The 8,358-nt window shown below is 37.1% G+C and overlaps 1 protein-coding gene across 1 annotated transcript in view; it reads right to left on the bottom strand.

Moving 5' to 3' along the window:
• The window catches only part of LOC122092215, a 68,252-nt gene that overhangs the window by 24,919 nt on the left and 34,975 nt on the right, over positions 1 to 8,358 (bottom strand). The window lies entirely within an intron of this gene.

Genomic DNA, 8,358 nt, shown 5'->3' with positions numbered 1-8,358 from the left:
ATTTCTGATGATTCAACCAATCGAAGGAGCGAATTGGTGCAATCCAATCCAGATTCCACGTTCTACACGAGCCTCTGGATTTGTTGGAAGAGAAACCAATAATGCAGATTCTCTACCAAAAGGACAAGAAGAAAAGAGTAGAGCAGAGACAACAGAGAAGACAGGAAAATGTGTGATTGGAGATGGTCTTTGCCTTAGTTTTGAATCAATTGGGTCTCTGTCTACAAGGAGAGACGTAGATGTGTTAATGGCCACAGACTAAGGTTAGGCTTATGAATGACATTTCTTGACAGGCCGAACGTGGTTTGATTTGTCCAGTCTAGAACAGAAAAAGATCTTCTCCAATGCTGATCATTTATCTCACCCCTATCAATTGCTTGGATGAGTATTCCTAGGTGTTGGGATGTGTCTTTAAATCGGCCCAATTATTTCATGGGTGGAATCACCTAACCGTACATATGAACATTTGACATCTGTCTCATTTCGTATGATTACAAGGGTGAAAAGAAATATATTTGAAGTAAAAAGAGCTGGTGTTGAATTTTTATATATACAATAATGAACATAGGAGCAACGAATTTAATTTCATGGGTGGAAGGTAAATAGTTGAACACCCAAGTCATTAGAGAGGAAACTGGATCCATAATTGGTGGGAATTCACCAGAATCGCCTGAACCCTAGGTTTCTTGAAGCTGAATTGACTCAAACTGAAACTACTGTTTAAACGGAAAATGTGGCAGTTACCCTTTTTCACTCTTCCTTTTGTCACTTTATCCGGACCTTTTAAAGTTTGGATGACCAATGCTTAAAAAATAAAAAATAATAATAATAATAAATAAATAAAAATAAAAATTGTTTGGATGAAAAGAAAAGTTTTGCATCGTATTTATGGAATTGATGTAGAAAGGTGAGCCAACCATGAGGTCCGTGACTATCAAATGTAAATTCCAATTCTAGAATCCCTAGAATCCATGATTGGATTGCATCATGGCTGTGGACATTTGTACCCATAAAGAATAAGAATGGGTAGATCTCGGTATTTATTAGGGATGTAAAATGATTGGATACGGATCAAATTTCGATCGGATGTGTTTAGATTCAGATATTTTTTGATCGAATATTGATACTCTTAAACGAATACAGATACAGATTGAATTGGGATTTTCAACTATCCATTTACTCTCTAACTCGTGCAATCCGGACCTTCTTCCCCCCAGTGAATATAATTTGTTCTTAATCCATATTTCTAAGTTATTTTAACTATTTTCCTCATTCTTTAGAACTTGTTTAAACTTCAAGAACCTTCAAAATCATTAATTGATTATTAATCAGATCTGATAATTATTTTCTGGATATTTTGGATTTTAATCTGGATAGCCTTTGAGCATACAGATACCTCTAAACGAATATGAATGCAAATTCGAATTCGGATTTTGACTATCCAATTACATCCCTAGTATTTAGAGATCTCAATCAGGCTTGTCCTATAGATGATTTTCCATTATTGATCACCGAAATGATGATTAATAACACCATAGGGTTTGAGGTCGATACTAATATGATATTGATTCGGATTCGTCTGTATCAACTTGGATCAGGTTTGAGGTCGATACTAATATGATATTGATTCGGATTCGCCTGTATCAACTTGGATCAGTCGATTTTATCTATATTTTTCTTTAAAAAAGATCTAACCCCAGGAGCATTATGTGCCCATGTGTTGGGTTTCATGCCAAACACTCCAAGGTAGGGGTGTCAATCAGTCGAGCTGGGTCGGTCTCAGTCGGGCCTTACTGGGCCTGGTGGTGTGAAATCCTTGCACCGTGGGGGCATGGTACGGTTTGTAATCGAGCTACCTTAAACGGGCCTTAAACTGGCTATGAGCCTTTTTAATTCTAAACGGGCTCTAAACGGGTCTACCCTAAAATCATTTTTTAAGCAGATTAAACTATTGGCTTTACAATTTAAGCATTTTTCTTAGAATTTAAGAAGATAAGATTCTTAGAAAAGGTATTTACAATTTAAGCATTACTCATATTTTGTAATATTAGTGGTAGAATAGGTATTTACAATTTAAGCATTTTTCTAAAGGGTGTCGGGTTGGAAGAATAGGTATTCTTCCAATGAGTTGTAACTAACAAATGGGTATCTGATGAAATTCTTACTCGGGTATTTCAACGAAATTCTTTGTCAAGAGGAGAAGCTCGGGGGTCAGGTAAAACCGTATTCCCAAATTTTAAATTTCAGAAATGCTATAGATGAATGTGAGCTAGTGGAATTAATTTTTTCGGTCCCCCTTACTCTTGGTCTAATTAAAGGAAAGGAAATGATCTTATTATGGCAAGCGTTGATAAGGCCTTTGCCAATGGACCTCTTCTAAGGGATCATGGGTCCATCTCTGTTCATAGGTTTGCCATGATAGGGTCTGATCGCTCCCAATTTATAGTGCACCTTGACCCCACCCATAAGCGTAGATCCATTGGTTTTAGATTTGAGGCCAAGTGGGAAGGCCACCCAGATTTGTCCTCTATTATTTCCAATGCTTGGAATCTTCCATACCATGGGTCTGCCCTTTACTCTTCGAGTAAGAAGATAAAATATTGTGGGAATAAGCTTAGATCTTGGAGTAGGGTCACCTTTGGCAATACAAGGATTGAGGTTGCTAAGGCTAGGGATGCCTTAGAGGACCTGCAAAAGAATCCTATTGCCCCCAACTTTCAATCCTTAGAGGATGAGTGTCGGAAACGTTTAGAAAGTCTTCTCCATCAAGAGGAGGTATATTGGACCCAACGATCCCGCATCAAATGGTTACAAGTTGGTGACCGAAATACCTCATTTTTCTACACTGCTACTGCTAGGAGGAGACAAGTTAATCATATTTCTCGCCTTAAAGATGCTTCAGGGGAGTGGGTCAATGACCCTAAGTCCTTAGCGTCACTCATATCTTCTTTCTTTGAGGCCCTTTACTCCTCCTCCCAGCCCTCTGGAATTGGGGAGTTCCTCCAATGTGTTCCAACACGCATAACTCAGCTCCAAAATGATTTATTATGTCGGGATTTCACTGATGAGGAAATAAACAAAACTTTATTTCAAATTGGAGCCTATAAAGCTACGGGTCTTGATGGAATGCTGGCCAAATTCTTCCAATCAAATTGGAATATTATTGGCCCTAACCTCATTTCTACTATCAAAAGGTTTTTTTCCAATGGCTTCATGTTAAAAGAGTTTAATAATACTGTCATTATTTTGATCCCTACGCAGAAGAGCCCTGAAGAGATTAGTCAGTTTAGGCCTATTAGCTTATGCTCAGTTGTCTACAAAGTTATTGCCAAATGCATGGTTATTAGGCTTAAGTCCATCCTGAATTCCCTTATTAGCCCCTCTCAAAGTGCATTTGTGCTTTCAAGGTCTATCTCTGACAATATATATATTGCTCATGAGATTCTTCACCAAATGCGCACATCCAACGGTAAATCCAGCCATATGGCACTGAAACTTGACCTTTGTAAGGCCCATGATAAGGTAGAGTGGCCTTTCCTAGAGGCCATGCTCCTCAAAATAGGTTTCGCTAAGAAATGGGTTAGATGGGTGTTGCAATATGTATCCACAGTGTCTTACCACATTAGAGTCAATGGTAACATCATTGGCCATGTCAATCCTTCTTGTGGACTTAAACAGGGATGTCCCCTCATCCCTTATCTGTTCCTCTTTTGTTAGGAGGCCCTATCTCGCTATCTCTTTCAGGCTGTTACAAAATCAGCTCTCTGGTATTAAAACCAGTAGATTTGGCCTAGTTGTCTCTCATCTATTATTTGCTGATGATTGTTTACTTTTCTCTAAGGTTAGTATTTGGGAGAGTAACATCATTATGAACCTTTTGAATAACTTTTGTGTGGTGTCTGGGCAAGAGCTTAGTGTTGCTAAATCAAATGTCCTATTTATCCCAAATGTGTCTTCTGAGCTGGAACACGATATTTCTTCTATCCTTGGGTTTAAGGTTGTGCCTATCCATAGGAAGTATCTCAGTCTCCCCACAGAATTTGGGAGGACTAAGAGAGCTTTATTTTCTAGTCTAGTCGAGAGGGTCCAATCTAAACTTGTTGGATGGAAGGAGAGTTGGCTTTCCTCTGCAGGGAAAGAAGTCCTTATGAAGTCAGTGGCTACAAGTATTCCCCTTTATCCCATGTCCATGTTCTTGCTCCCTTTAACTATTTGTAATAAATTGAATAGATGTCTCAAACATTTTTGGTGGAAAGATAAAGAAGGTAAAGGGGTCTTTTGGTGAGATGGGACAAGCTTTGTAGAAGAGATTTTCAAAGTTTTAATTTGGCCATTTGGGCTCAGTAATGTTGGAGAATTATGTCTAATGAAGAGGCCCTCTGGGTGAAAGTTTATAAGGGAAAATATTTTCTTTCCTCTTCTTTATTGGATGCTAAACCCAAGCATGGTTGTTGTTGGGCTTGGAGGAGTCTCTTGAATGGGAGGTCCCTCCTATGTGACGGTCTCCAGAAGGCCATTGGTGATGGAAAATCCACATCCATCCTTGATCCTTGGATTCCATCTTTCCCTGGAGGAAGGATTCTATGCCCCCCAAACAATGATTCCATTAATAAAGTTGTAGACATTATTCACTCTCCATCTAAACAGTGGAATGACACTCTCATATACTCTTCATTTCCATCGAGGGAAGCAAAGGCTATATTGCAAACTCCCTTACCCATCACTCCCAAAGAAGATTCATGATATTAGAGACCTTCCAAATCAGGTAAATTTTCAGTTAAATCGGCATATCATTTAGCAATTAATTCAAATAATGATTTGGCATTATCATCAGTTGAATCTTCTTCGTCTAATACTTCATTGTTTTGAAAGGGTTTATGGAAATTGGATATTCAACCAAAAATAAAAATGTTTCTATGGAGGTGTTGTGTTAATACTTTGACTCTAAATAAATTGATTTTTCTCCAATCTATATCTCATTCAGCCATTTGTCCTATTTGCGAGGAGGAAGAAACTGTGGTCTATACTCTTTTTAGTTGCTCCTTTGCGGCATCATGTTGGCAGGTATCCCCTTTCCGTCTGGATTCCTCTACCTTTCATGAGCCCGAGTTTATTGATCTGGTAAGTTTCATTTTGAAAAAGTTTAAGGACTGTCCCGATCAAAGAGATTGCCACATCCAGTGGTCTTCTTTGTTTTGGCAAATTTGGAAGTCAAGGAACAAGGTAGTGTTTAATTTTGAAAATTCATGTTTAACTGCTACCATTTCAGCTTTTCATCATACAGTGGAAGAAGGTAGACTGGGTTCCCAACGCTTATTTAATCCTCATTTGTCCAATAGGAGCCCTTTTTCTCCCTATTGCACTTATAATTTTAGCCTTCCTGTTTTTGTACCAGACGTTGTGTTGGTGTTTTCTGATAGAGCCGAGAATTCGAAGTCCAAGAAAGGAGGAAGAGGAGCTATTATTTTTTATAGAAGAAAAAATTTTATTGCGGCAAAATGCAAGTTTAGTTGGAGATCTTCAGGTTCAACTGCAACTGCTGAAGGAGTCCGGGACACCCTCCTGCTTGCCCAAAGTATTGGTTTCTTCAAGGTTGCAGTGTTTTCAGACTGCAAAGGTCTAATTGGGGCCTTAAATGGGATGCCCTCGTCATTGGATTGGGCGACATGCTCCATTGTGGAAGATATTGTAGCTCTAGCTTTAGATTTTAATTTAGTTGTGTTTAATTTCATTCCTAGATCTTCTAATAAGGAAGCACATTTTCTTGTGGGTGGGGCTGTCAAGTTCCACTTCTCTAGAACATGGTTGCGTGCCCCACCTTTATTTCTTGTAAATTTGTCTTTCCTCGGTAGGAATTATTCCATAGATGAGTTTGCTTAATGAATTTAGTATTTTATCAAAAAAAAAAAAAAAAGGTTAATGCGGTTGTTGAGATTGGTACGATTGATATTTTTCAAAAGTTTTAGTATCACGTGAATTTTGGATTAATTATTGGGGTGGTGCAAGAATTTTTTTCTAATTTTTTAAAAGTAAAATAATAAGATTACAAAAGATCAGTTGAACATTTTGATTACAAGAAGTTGCACGAAGAAAGAAAGATTCACCAAGTCCTTTGTATAATGTCCAATATCCATTTAGTAAAGAGCCAATATTAGCCCGGCCATCTTATCTAATATATATTGGATTCTCTTGGTTCTTACAATTTATTCGTGTACAACTGGCCTTGAGCCATCTAATAATTTGTCACGTGTCTCATATAAAATTTTACCACAAATGATAATGAACTATAAATAGTAAGTATCCGTTCGGCCAATGTTATACTAAGAAGTGAAAATGCTAAATGGAAACAAATCAGGTCTCATCTCATTTGGCGATAGTATGATTAATGATTAAATAATCGTGCAAGTTTTGAGGAGACGAGAACTATGTAGCCTTACCCCGAAAATGTTAAGAGGCTGTTTCGATAGCTTGATCATCAAGTCTCAACATTCGTACCTTATAATTGGACCAAACTAAATAATCTTATTAATTAGTTAGACTGGTACATATGGCTACAGGCTAATGGCTAAATAGCAAATACAGTGCATGGTTCAACCCTGTCCAACCACTTTTCTCTGGACAATTGGGCATTTCTATTTAAGTCCATAGCTCAACCCTAATCCATCTCTCTCTCTCTCTCTCTCTCTCTCTCTCTCTCTCTCTCTCTCTCTCTCTCTCATAATCCATAATTTCAGTATTAAACCAAGTTAGTAGGAGACCTTTTTATCTCAAAATGTGAAAAGTGTTGAACGTGACATTTAAAATAAGGGGAATTTTTTTCCATAGTGGAGTGTGGTCCAACATCCAGACACATGGAAGGAGATATGATCGGCCCGTCCCCATGAAATGAAAAATGATACCTCTATTGATGTTTACTCACACATGTAAGAGCCGCGCTTCCCCATGAGAAACACTATCTCTTAAAATAATTACGGAAATTTTTTTTCTGAGCCTAAGGCATTTTCAATGCCTTCTCACATATATAAAAAAATTCACTCCTTCAAAAAGTGTAGAAATGTTGTAGGTTCGAAGATCTCTTTTCCAATAATTACTTATAAATGGACAATGCAGGTGTGTTCTTTTCCCAGAACCAAATTCGCTCTCCAAAACAAATTTACTATTGAAATCATTACATACAAATATTTAGGCTTAGTTTGGTTGTCAAGAAATAAATAGTAAATAAATATTTAAAAATTATGAAAATATCATCATGATGCAATGATTGATTAATGTGTCTATTTCTCTTATCAAATTCAAATATGGATACCATAGATTTTGTTTATCCAAACTTCAGGTACCCCAAGGATATTTTACTCTTACCTAACATGATTTGTGAAACCAACTCCTAAATATTTCAAATCTTGTAATTATATTTCATTACATTTTACAACCAATTTTTTTTTTCTATTTTAAGAAGAAAAATAAATATCTCATTTGAAAAGTGTGATTACCATATTTAATAAGAGTTTAAATTAATTTATATATTTAATAATAGTTTAAATTAATTTACACAATCATGTTTACAAAAATTTCTACTTTATTTTTAAATCAAATAAGCCACCTCATTTGTGCCGGCTAGCCCTCTTCTAAAGCAGGCTATTTTCCACCTTTACCTATGGGATTCCATTTCCCTGACTATTATCAGAGGGTGAAGGTAGCCACCAAATTTTCTCCCTTCCGCTGGGGCTAGGCAATCGGACTATTTCCCTACTACTGGGACTACTCTACCTTGCTATTATTGTTGTTTACTACTGATTGATTGACTGATACAAGGGACTATTCCTCCCCTGCTGACCGACCAATAGTTGTTTTTTATTCCCCTAAAAGAAGATACAATCCTAATCACATGGTGTTGGGGTACAATGTCTTCCATTTCGTTGTTTGCATTTGTCGACTGATTATGAAGTTTTGTTAAGAGGCCCAGACGAATTGGCTCACCTTGCATGTTAATTTTTTTTACCGGGGTCTCGAAAAAGTAGTAAGTCTATGGCAGGGGTTTGGGGGGGACAACTCCCGAGGAAATTTTTTAGGCTATACGAGTATTTCAAAAAATACATAAATAAAGTTTCGCTATAAATTTGTAGTGACAGTTCTTCTCTGTAATCAATCTAAGAGAAGTGTGAGGACTTGTGGCTATAGCCCTATTATCCATTGATTGATAGTGAAACATATCTCATCTCATCGTAGATATAAGCAATCTAGCCGAACCACCTATGTCCTTTTACGTTAGGTAATTGATTATCTACGACTTCCATTCTTTTCTGCATCGTTTTAGATTCTCGCTTTCTACACATGGTTGACCTCATTATAAAATTTTAA

This window comes from Macadamia integrifolia, chromosome 10 (assembly GCF_013358625.1).
Source record: "Macadamia integrifolia cultivar HAES 741 chromosome 10, SCU_Mint_v3, whole genome shotgun sequence".
Classification (NCBI taxonomy): Eukaryota; Viridiplantae; Streptophyta; class Magnoliopsida; order Proteales; family Proteaceae; genus Macadamia; species Macadamia integrifolia.
Note: the sequence above shows the minus strand (reverse complement) of the source record. Positions and strands in the feature narration are given on the sequence as shown.